The sequence below is a fragment of the Alligator mississippiensis genome, chromosome 15 (assembly GCF_030867095.1).
Source record: "Alligator mississippiensis isolate rAllMis1 chromosome 15, rAllMis1, whole genome shotgun sequence".
Lineage (NCBI taxonomy): Eukaryota > Metazoa > Chordata > Crocodylia > Alligatoridae > Alligator > Alligator mississippiensis.
Genome location: NC_081838.1, coordinates 37,351,707 through 37,362,980, shown reverse-complemented (window position 1 = coordinate 37,362,980; position 11,274 = coordinate 37,351,707). Strand labels below are relative to the sequence as shown.

The following is an 11,274-nucleotide window of genomic DNA, read 5'->3' as shown; positions in this document are numbered from 1 at the left end:
CCCCTGTCAAATAGGTTGGAGAAGCCGCCAGATGTAATACTGACCCTACTATACAGATTTCCCCCCACCCAAGCATTCTACTCCGTGTTGCCTAGAACAGCAGGTGCCTTAATCACCTCCCAGTTACACCAGCGCACATAATCATTGACTCCCATAAACAGTCCCGGATTTAGGGTTAAACTAAATAAGCTGCACTTTAGGGCCTCACAATACGAGGGGCCTCTAAATAAGAAAAAGAAAACTGACTCAATGTCAAGTTTTATAATAGGCAGTTGGTAAATAAAGGAGATAAAGGAGATATGGGAAAATGACTCTCTAAATGTGGACATTTTTGTCCTTATGTGACAAAAGTATACATACATTGGATTATTTTCATTGTATGCAGCCTCTAAAGACGGACATAGTTTAGGGCCTCAGCATGTCATAATCTGGCACTGCCCATAAAGCAACTGGTGTAAAACGGGTCCCGGCAAGAGGAAATTCAGGCTCTAGATGTGTTTAACATGGCTATTTATTCCAACTTAATCTCATCCTCGGATGAACCTCTTTCAAGTCTGCACTGTTGAAAATAACCACCGTCACTTCCCTGACAGTTGTCATTTAATTAAATAACCTTTCCCACTGAGCACTCCCAAAAGCACAAAGGCTCATTAAACTTTCTAGCGATTATAATCGCCACAAAAGCTTCAAACATTTACCTCTCCTTCCCAGCTGCTGAAATGGTTTTAGGAGGATCGGGGTTCATACCTTACATTCCCTGGAGCCACAGACAGTGTACGCGCAGGGTCCAGATCCATTAACGGATACACCCATGGTTGGCTTGTAGTCCACATAATACTCCTGCAAAGGGGAGTTCATTTGCCTTTCAGACTCTGTGGCCGTTTTTCTGCGCCTCTTCATAAGAGAGTGCTGCTGGAGTTGTTTCACGCTGGCTGGGTAGCACTTCCACGACATGTAGATAACCAGCAAAATCATAGCCACTGAAAGAAAGAGGGCCACGCACCCAGCAACGATTTTGTGAAAGGAAACACGCTCGTACTCCCATTCCACTCCAGGTGCCGGCAGGTCCGGAGAAGGACTTGGCATAATGGAGGTTGGCCGATTACTTTCCAGTTTAGAAAGGGTAGGTTTGGGAATAAAAAGTGGCCTCTGGGGCATTTTAGGTGCCTGGTATGAACTTTCAGTACCACCACCTGGATTTCAGTGCAGATATTATATGTTTCCACAGCATCATTCACCTTCTCCCCATGCATGTGCTTAGGGCCCGCACATATCATACTGCTTTATTCCCCTTGAAATTCTTAAGCCAAGTAAAGAGAGGGCAAATGGTTTGAGTACATTCCCACAGATTTCCAGACAGAGAGATCTGTATTAGTGAAAGCCATGTATCGATGGTCTCCTGAGAGACGCTGGTGAGTTTGTTGGCATCCAGGTTCAGCTTGTGCAGGTTGGGCAGGCATCAGAACATCCCAGGCTCTATTCCCATCTTGTCATTCCCCAATAAATCCAAGTCGTGCAAGGAGCTCCAAGTCCACGTAACCCTGGTCTAACAGACCAGATCCTATTCCACTGCAAATAAATGGATCGAAGGTTGAAGAGGTGTGGAAAGTGGGCCAAGCTGATCTTAGAAAACTGGTTGTGCTCTAGAGGCCAGCAAAAGCATTGCGGGACAGACTCCGCACACGGTTGTAGCCCAAATCCAGAAAATCAATGTTCCGGCAATCTTGAAAAACTCAGACTGGTCCCGTTTTCAGCGAGTTGGACCGCAAGTGCAAGAACAAGTGTTTGAGAAGGCCCTTAAACTGCTCCGACCATAACATCTGCAGCTTGTTGTAAGAAAGGTCCAGGTTGCAGAGATTGGGGACCAGGTGAAATGTTCTGTTGTGCAGATGAGTAATTTTGTTGGAGCTTAAAATTAGTTCCCTCAGCCTTTGGATCCCCTGAAATGCATCCTCAGCCATGGAGCTGATGTCATTATGGTCAAGATAAAGGCAGATGAGCTGATTCAGGCCCCAAAACTGATTTGATTTAAGCTTCTGGATGCTGTTGTAGCACAGCGATAAGCCTTGAGATCCTCCAGAAATATTCCGAGGGATATCTCTGAATGCGTGAGATTCACAGTACACCATCACATCTGCAGTTCTTGGGGCAAGTGCGCTGAGCCGCAGTGAGCGTACCAGACAGCACCATAGGAAGTAGCACAAACATCACACTCATGCCTCTCAGCTGCTTCATTAAACAGAAACCTGCAATATTAAAAAGACGACAAACGTGCATTGTAAAACTATTAAAATAAATCACCAGGAGATTACTTATGTCAGCGGGGCTTCTACTGAGGCATTGGAGGTCCAGTGGATTTGGAGACAACCTGTTTGTCCCTTCCTGCATTGTTTGCTATGTAAATGCCTGTTATCATTTCACTTCCTAGCCTGCCTCCCCCTTCCCCCACACCACCACCACCACCACTGTGGTTATTCAATTACTTGTGTGTGATTTATGATCCCAAAGATGGGCCGAGAGCCTGTCTGCTCTTCCCTTGATCTCATGTACATACGCACACCGTGTAGCGGATATATCCTTATCACTGGATGCTGAGGTTTTAACAATGAATGTATCTGTCAAGTCACCGTTCTGAACTCACCGCACGGTTCGATAGGAAACTCAGCCCCTGCTTTGGTAGTTCAACAAGAAGTAAAATATTTCTTAATAAGCCCAGCTGCTTGTAAATCTTTTCCAGCCTGCACCCCTCCCCCTTCCAAAATGAGTATAAAAAGGAGCTACAGTGAGCAGCTGACATAATACAGTTTGACCTACATTTAAAACATGCCTTTATTGCAAAATGAAAGAGTAGATGAAAGTCTTACTAACCAGCATTGAGGGATCTTTTTCATGTGGAAAAAAAAAGCATGCATTGTAAACACACATACTATCATAAAGCATACATGTATATTATCTATATTATGTAGCAGACGTAGGGGACCCCGATATCATGAGGATGCCTTCATTAATATACATATTTCACAACTTAATTTTCAAGGTCGCATTATATGGATGTAAACACATCTACTGATATTCAAATATCTATTATTTTGTATGTGTGTTATTTTGATGTACTGCATGTGCATACCTACATGTATGTGTGTATATATACACATGTACACACACATACACCTATATAGAAGTATGAGTATGTGTGTATATGTATGCACACACACTTTTATACCAATGTTGTGTGACCCTGGTGGCAGCACTACCCGCAGCCATGTCCAAGTTTTTGGGATCCTGGGGTGCCAATAGGTCTCGGTCTACTCCCACTCTGTCTACAGGCTGGGAGCACCACACACTGGAGTGCTCTCCTGTGGTGCTCCCCCCACCAGACCACACACCAAGTAACTATTTACAATAATTTTTTATTTACAATAACAACTCAGAGATTGACAAATAATAACTGAGAGACTGACAAATTCGACATCCCATAAATAACAAACTATTGTTCATTTTTGAGCCATTAGAGCTATATTATTTGTGCAAGCTCAATAGCTATTAACTTGTGTGAGCTATTGAGCTAGTAATGATAGCTCATTATTGAGCTGTTTTCGATAAGCTCAATTATGATACTCATCATCTAACAAAAGCAATTATGTTATCAACTTTACCACTTGGGCAACTTATAACAGGTACGTATATATGCTGAGTCAGCCAGGTCTCCACAAAATCCCTCTGCCTGCAGCAAAATAGCCCGCTGTGCAGCAGCTGCAGTGGAGCCCCGGGGAGCGGTGCTCGCTCTGCCTCACAAGAGGGGTGGCGATGCCGTCATCTGGACAGAAGATGGTGGGGCCTGTCAGGAGGGTGGCTGCTCTGGAGACCAGGGTTTCTTGCCTTGTCCAGTTTTTCCTGGGCACCTGCAATCACTCACACAGCTCCCCAGACAGTTCCCAAGGCAGCTGTCCCGTGGTTAACACCTGGAGCACCCCTCTCACCTGTACGTTATTGAGCTGTCTGCTGGAGCTCTCACACAGCTGCTTTCTGCAGCTCTCCCAGAAAACCTCCTCTAGCAACCCCTGTCCCTCATTCCCTCCAGGGACTCCCTGCACCAGGGGATCTTAAGAGTGGGAGGGGAACCCATTTGCACAACCCCTGCTCCTTCAGTAAAGGCAATTCTGGGTACTTGGTAGCTGGTGGCTCCTCTGCCCGCAGTAGCAGCCCTTCTCCCCTTTTTTTCCCGGGCTTCCTGCCCTTGAGTTCCAGCTGTCAAATCTCATGCACGCATCCTGTGTGCACAGCCTGCTGGCAGAGCCTTGTCCCAAGAGTGCAAACACCCTGAATGAGCTTGCACACTCCAAAGAAGCCCTTCAGCACCTTTGCAGTTGCATTAAGATCAGCAAAAAGCGTTACATTTCAAGAGTCATATTTTCATCTGGACCCCCCTTGCTGTTCCTCACTGCCGCTGATTTGAATGCTTTGCATTTCAGATGTCAGGCTGATACTTCTGCATTGTCTATGCTGCTTTGGGAGAGCAGTCAGATTTTGCACAGTCTCTGAATAATTGTGGCAAGAATTTCAGAAATTTCAACCTACACACACACACACACACACACACACACACACGCACACACACTTTCTCAGAGCAAATCATAATTTTGGGACCCCCCTGGCTCAGTCCAGAGCTGTATTCCCACCCAACATTTGGCTGCATTCTTCCATCAGCAGCACTCTTCAAAGGCCTGTTATCTTCTCTGTAAATAGTCATTTTATTATTTGTCACACACCCTGTGCTGCAGTTATTAATTCCAATTTTAAACCAAGAGCCAGTAAATGAAATCATTCTTAATCTAAAAAGCCCTTATGTGTCTCTCTCTTTCACTTCAATGGTTAGGTCTCTAATTTAAATCCTGATCTTTCACTCTTGCCTGTCCACCAGCAGCAGCAAGCGAGAAATAAGTTCCAGCTGTTGCAGAGTTGGGGGGGATGGAAATTAAAACTGTCACACTTGAAAAAAATAAGACAAATGACTGCTGGAGATCCACCAGCTCTACTAGGGATATTTATTGACAAATCAAGTCAGCCTTCCCAAAACCCACAAAATCACCCCCCTCTTGCCTACTTCCCACATGCTGCAAACTGTTCACAATCCTTCCTGACAACCTGCATAATCTCAGTACAGGTTTATCTAACGTGCACACAATCCCAAAGGAAATCTCGTATGTGCGCACCTCAGACGGATACAGACACCTATTTAGAGGTGTATGGGCAAGTTGGATCATGAATGGACTCACTGTGGTTGTCAGCTCCATGCATGCATTTACATATTAATTACATATAAAACAACTGCGGGGAAGGGGGGGGGGCGGGCAGGTGTGTGTGCTTGTGCAGTGGTAGGGATATGCAATCAAAAAATATAATAGCAAAAACGCCCGGAAAAGGACTGTACCGCTGCTGTTCAGACTGGTCCCCGCTCTCCATCAGCTAATAATACAGCTGAAAAAATGTACTGTACACCTGCACCTGTGCTAAGGAGGCAGCAACAAAAGTTCACTTACCCATCCTTTTGTCATCCACAAGTGTATCCCCTTTTTTCTTCTCCCTCTCTCTTTCTCTTTTTTTTTTTTTTTTCTTTTTTCACACAGGGCTCCTTTCTTTAAACCATCGCAACCTTCATGCCACAGCACAGCTGCCACTCACATCACCGCCATCCAACTGGCATGCCAGTAACCCACACAAAGTTTCCTAGAGAGGACAAGAAAGAATTTGGTGGATGAGGAAAGGAAGGGACAGGGGAAAGGAGTAGAAGGGGTGGGGAGGACAGGACCAGGGATGGGGAGGGTACGGCAGGGGTGGGGTGGGGGGGATACACAATGGTGCTCAGAGCTTAATAAATCATCAGAGAACCATCACCATTAATTGGCAATCTGCATTTAAGAGATATAGCACAGCAGGTAAACCAACTTCTCTGGGAGGAATAAAAATAAAATCTTCCCCATACCTAGCACCCCTTATTCTGCTGCCCTTTGCTGTTCTCAGGTGCAGCAATCCATCCTCCAACTCTTGAAGCCAGCAGGTCTCTTGTGCTGTTTAAGAGCTATGCTGTACAGGTTTATCCATGTAGCCGGTCGGGTTGGAAGTGTTTTGTAGCTGTGCTAAGAGGCAGCTCTTGTCGAATTCAGCAGGCTTTCCAGAGAGCGAGGATGCTCTGGAGTGCGTGGGTGTTAACCTTTAGTTTGTGATGCACTGAGTGCCCTCCACTGGAGAGAACGGATCACACATTAAAGGCACAAACAAGTGATCCTGCCATTGCTATTCACGCTCCACTTTCAGAAACAAAAATTAAAGACACAGTATTGCTTCCTCCCTCCCGTACTTCATTTTTCTTCCCAGATTATTAAACATTTATTCCATGGATTTTCCTGCAATTACTATAACAGACCAAATAAAACACCTCATCCTTGCATATTTAGCAAGCTGCATGCCTAAACCACCATCTATTTCTTCTGCGAATTATAGACTCTTTTTAATTCCTTTATTCATTGCAGGGGACTTGGTGTGGAGGGGGGATGCTTATAGATGAATAATAAAAATGCTGTTAAAGGTACTAGGTGGGGGCTGTAAAATACACAAATCTAGCATCTGCATAAAGGGTATTTAATTAAAAGTGCTATGTTGAAGTGTAAACAGACTGAAAATGGCATTTTTTTAAACTCTGCTAAGTGCTTTTTGTCAGGCAAAAAATACAAAGTTCAACATATAATTGTAACAGAATGCCCGTGTGGGCTCACCAGATCGGCTTGAGACATTTCCCCTGGGCTAAAAACAGTGCTGGTGAACTCAGAGCAAGTCCAAGGGTGGAGGTGGGGAGCCCTGCCCTGCGGAGAAGGAGAAGCCGATTGAAAGAAGAGGTTTTCAATCCCCTCATTCGCAGGAAAGGGGGATGGCCGGGGTTGGGGGCCAGCCACCCTCAGCCCTGGATGCCCGATTTGCAAGCCAGGGGGACTGCCGGAGGGGATAAAAGCATCACCCTAACTGGTGTGGAAGCTGCTGACAGTGATACCGGGAAACGACGCAGGAGGCCTAAGAAGAGCTGGGGAGAGCTGACCCGGCCGAGGGAGCAGAGACCCCTCTGAAGAGCCGCAACAGCCTTGGGAGAAGAAGGCAGTGGCAGTCAGCCGTACCTCCGGCCCTGCAGCAGAGAGGGCAAAGCAGCCAGGAGCACAGGCGGCATCCTTATCCGGAGCAAGGAGCTGGGCTGGTGATTGGAGGAAACCCCTCACCTTCCCTGGGGAAGCAGGACAGCAGCAGGCAAGGCACTGGGATCCCGAGGAGCAGCAGAGCACCAGGACGAGGGGTCCTGGGAGCTCGGGGCGCAGGCTGGTGCTCGGAGCAGGACTGGGGAGCCGCGAGGCGTGTGGGGTGCCCAGCCAGTCATCTGGAGCAGAGGTTTGGAGTAACAACCCCTGGGAGCTGCCTGTGCTGCTGACCCTCTGCCACTGACTGCCCCAGAGGGGACTCAGCCCTGTCCCTTATTCTACAGCTGATGGTCATCACATGAAGACCCCGAGCTTTGTGCTTGGGCCATGCTGATTGCTGCAGGAGCCTACTCTGTTGCTTGCCTTTTTGGTAGCCATGGAGGGTCACCCTTCAGCCTCTTTGGGGGGTTGGGATTTGATACACTTTGATTGCTGCAGACCAGAAGAGCTGAACCTGTTGCAGTCTGTCACTTATTGGGAAGCCTGTGGGAGCTGCTGGGAGTGAGCACCCTGCTTCCTTGTGGTAGCACCTCAGCAGCGGCTGAAAGCTGCCAGTTCCCCTACCCGGGGGTCTTGAGTCAAGGGCTGACTAATGCATTTGGGTTTGTTTTGTGATTCTGGTTATGCCACTGAAGTTCACGTGTAAGTCACCTTTCCTATTATTCTTGTTTTGTAAATAAAGTGTAAATCGTTAAATCAGTTAAGTGTTAGACCTGCTTGGGACCATGGGGTGCTCCGGGGGGAGGAGGGGCTGGCTGGGAAGTAAATTGGTGATGGCCAGAAGCCCTGCTCCACTCTCACCACACCATCCCTGATATTGGGCAGGGGTGGCAGCTATTGGGCTGCCACCGGGGTTACATAATGCAAGGCTGGAGAGGCATAATTGCAGACACCTTTTTCCAAATTCAGAAGCAGTCAGGTCTCACAGACAGAGCACTGGCCTGGGACTCAGGACGCATGGTTTCTACTTTGATTTTCTGTGCGACCATCATTTCTGTAGTGTTTCATCTCCCAACCTTGATCTACCTTGCTTATCTGAGGGCCTGATCCAACTCCCACTAAATCCTTTGGAAAGATGTCAATGGGCTTTGAATCAGGGGCATACGATTCTTGATGCATAGACACGATTTTCCAGACAGTTCAGCCCTCAACGTGTAAATATTTTCAGAAAATCTGGCCACTTACTGACATACCTAAGAAGGATCTGAGCTCTTTAGAAAATCTGTCCTCATTTGTACATGCCGTGGAAAGTCTGAAAGTAATAGCCTGTGTGTCTAGAAAGCACTTAGCACAATAAACCTTGATCCTATCTGAGGTCTCTGTATGCTACCACTATTCATTCTACTAGTATTAACAAAAATAAAATCCCATCATCCTTCAGGGCCAGATTCCATGCCTGTTTTTCTAGATTTCTTATTCCTTTATCAAGCACAAAGATTACTGCCTCCAGTAGGAGCGTTTCCTTACATAAAAAAATGAGGGTTTAATATTGCAATCAGCTTTAAATGAAATCAAGGTCACCAAACAGTCTCTGCTTTCTCCCTCTCAACCAGTCTCAGTCAACTTCAGGAGTCACACCTGGCAAAAGAATTCAGTATTTGGCTTTCATTGCCTAGGGCCAAGCAAAATAGCTCACCGCCAATAAAACACAGAAATAGGCTCAAGTCAGCATTTTTCATCCTGTTCCACAATCCCAACCTCTCACTATTGGGATATGTCTTGATCCCGGTTTTCCTTTTATCCTCTTATAATGATTTGGGGTCATTTGCATATAATGGTTCAAGGTTTTGAATTTGGATTCATCTGCATGACTAACTATGATGGTGATTTACAATTTTCAAGATCAAGCTGTAAAGCTAGTCCCATGTCAGAGGCAACCAAAACCAACTGGGCTCAAGTTTAAATTGTAAAGACATGATTATGAAAGCAACATGCCATCGTGATCAGCATCATTTTTGTTCTCATTCATATGTAAGCCCAGTAATATTTCCTAATATGAACAGTGCCAGAGTCTGGGATCCTGGGACTTGGATAGATAGTTCGCTAAGAACAAGTACATGGCACAACTAAAGCTGAATTGAATCAGGTTTTATCCCCCACCCCACCCCTGCCCAATCAAGGAAGATCTAAAAAGACTGAAAACATTTCCATGTGGTTTTCTTTCCTGGGCTTCTGTGTCACTTCGTTTTTTAAGAGAGAAAGTGCCAGAACTGTCCTCATTCTAGACGCTCTCAGGTGAGCAAGAAAATGGCTTTATTTGCTGCTGTAAAATTTGATGAACTTTCTCTCCTAAACTTTTGATTTTTAATCAGAAAACCATAGCCCCCAAAACTGAAATCTTTGGCGGTTCCACCAGTGCCCGCTCCCCAAAATGTTTCAGTCAACAAGTACAGTCTGGGTTTTTTCTTGGTTTTCCCACAAACCATAGTGAGAAAACTAGTTCAATAGTCAGGAAAGTGTACAAGACAGGAATGAAAATGTCATTTGAGATTTCTAGTCCAGGTCTATCTAGGCACAGGTATCACAGAAATCTTGCATGAAGAAGTTTAGGATGTCATATAGAGGTTTGGATACTCCAGATGACAAGGTGTCCTGCTCGCTATCATCACTAACCTGCAAAAATTATCAAAACTAATAACCACTAACCTTGCTTACACTGCAATCCATTCTTTAGCATCTAGACTGATGACTGCATTTATTTAATTCAGCTCCCAATCAATATAATAGCAAATCTGCGGAGTAGGATGGCGGGGGTTCATTTTGAATCTCATGATTTCTAAATCACGGGATTCAAAAAATAAGAATGTTGCAAATTCTTTACATTTGTCTTCTTGTTTTTGTGCATTTAAGATGTGTTTGAGTCCTGTTGTAAGGTCTTTTTTGGAGAACTACAGGAGTCACAAACTTACACATGCTGAACCCTTTATCTGTGCAATTTGGAGGGACGAGAGTGCTCTCCCCATTTAAAAAAGAACAGAAAATTCCCAAAACAAATAATCTCAAACTTTCATACAATCAGCTTTTCAAAAGCCCTGCATAGTCACATGGTACATTTCTATTGACTGCTACAGGAGTTGGACTATGGCTCTTCCACACTTTGAAAAGCCCCAGCCACTAACTGGTTGAAAGATGGAGGTCTTCTTCATAAAAGCTTTATGATTTTTTTCTTGCTTTGCTAATTTAATTTTTAAAAATACTGTCCACCACGGCTAATCAATTATCTAGATTCATTGGCTACTTACCAATGTCATCCCATTCACAAAAACTTTTAAGGTGCATGTAGAGCTCTAATTATGACTGCCTCAGCCAAGTCATTGTCTTATTTATTTAACTGACTAAAAAAAAAAAAATAAGGCCAGGGGAACCATTTCAAAAGCCAGGCCTGTGTAACATCTGCCAAAGAACTTTCCCCCAACATTTCTGCATGAAGTCCACAGCTTCTGCCTCATATGTTTCTGAAAGACAGAAAAGGATGGAGAATCTACCACATCCTGTCCCCCTGGCTAATTCATCTTCTGTTGAACAGCTTGAGGATGAGAGCTCTGGCCACACTGGCTTTGAGAGCTGCAGTTTATTGCTTCATGCCATAATGATCCAGCAAACAGCTACTTCACATACTTTCCAGATGCATGGATGTAACGTGCTTGCCTCCCTTGTATGCCAGCCTAACCCTGTTGCTCACTGCTCCCCCTAATGAACACTGCTATTTATATTTGACACAGGCAGTATTCAGGCAGACCTCTGTAATGGAGACTCAGCATCTTTTAGGCACATAGCTCAGAAATTATTGCTTGTGCACAGGTATGTCTGTAGGACTCTCAGATTTACTTCTCCTTTATAGTCTGGTGTGAGCATAACCCGCAGGTGATCACATACTCAGATCCCATGCTGTGCGAGTCCACAAAGTACAGGAGTATGCTACCACCCCTGGCTACATAGCCTTATACAGCTTCTAAAAATACCGTATTGCTTGAAAGAATGAATCTCAAAAGACACCCAAGAAACAAAGCCTCCGTTTTTGGCGGCATTTATC

The 11,274-nt window shown here is 45.1% G+C and overlaps 1 pseudogene; it reads right to left on the bottom strand.

Moving 5' to 3' along the window:
• Positions 1-221: 221 nt before the first annotated feature.
• Positions 222-6,237, bottom strand: LOC132245746 (leucine-rich repeat transmembrane neuronal protein 4-like; annotated as a pseudogene).
• Between the last annotated feature and the right edge of the window lie 5,037 nt (positions 6,238-11,274).